The sequence below is a fragment of the Octopus bimaculoides genome, chromosome 6 (assembly GCF_001194135.2).
Source record: "Octopus bimaculoides isolate UCB-OBI-ISO-001 chromosome 6, ASM119413v2, whole genome shotgun sequence".
NCBI classification, from domain to species: Eukaryota; Metazoa; Mollusca; class Cephalopoda; order Octopoda; family Octopodidae; genus Octopus; species Octopus bimaculoides.
This window is the reverse complement of record NC_068986.1, coordinates 98,818,675-98,819,670: the sequence shown is the minus strand read 5'-3', so window position 1 is coordinate 98,819,670 and position 996 is coordinate 98,818,675.

Genomic DNA, 996 nt, shown 5'->3' with positions numbered 1-996 from the left:
GTATAAGAGAATTTGACATCGCTGCCCTAAACTGTGTCTCATTTCGAGCACATATATATATATTATATATATATGTGTGTGTGTATGTGTGTGTATGTGTGTGTGTACGTGTGCGTGTGTCTGTCTGTCTATCTGTGTTTGCTCCCACTAACGTTTGATAGCCAGCGTTGGTCTATTTATGTCCTTGCTAGCGGTTCGGCAAAAAGTTAGAGACTTAAAAAATAATTACTGTTGTCGATTCGTTCCACTATGCTATGCTTCTTCAATGCGGTGCCCCAGCATGGCCGTTGTCTAATAAGCGAAGAACAACAATATCTACTATAATACATTCCTAGTTATCTTCTATTTAATTCACACCTACAGTAAGTTCAACAATGTACGCAACGTAGTTTTACCTGTCTGTGTGTCTGTGTGTCTGTATTAGATATATGCCTAATCTCTAATCTTAATCTCTATGTGATTAAGATCATCTAATATTAGAATTTTCATGTTTGTTTTTGCTCAGATGAGCTCAGTCGGTATTGATCTAGTCAGTTCCAGCCGTGGCCATCTCATTTTTAACCAGATATAGTACATAGAAGACTGAACACATTAGTCAATGCATCCATCCTACCTATATCACTTTCGCTATCTATCTATCTATCTATCTATCTATCTATCTATCTATCTATCTATCTATCTATCTATCTATCTATCTATATGTCTGTCTGTCTGTCTGTCTGTCTGTCTGTCTGTCTATCTATCTATCTATCTATCTATCTATCTATCTATCTATCTATCTATCTATCTATCTATCTATCATCATGGACGGACGGTAGACACATCGGCTCCCATGTAAGTTGCATTTTTCACCTCTTAAAAGACCTATTTTGTTTTAAAATTTTGTATAAGTTGTGTATAACACAAAATACTTCGTGAACATATATTTTTCAAATCGGAAATAGCTCTATTTAGAGCCTTATTTCCAAAAATTCAAACATATCTTCCTCGTTCCTA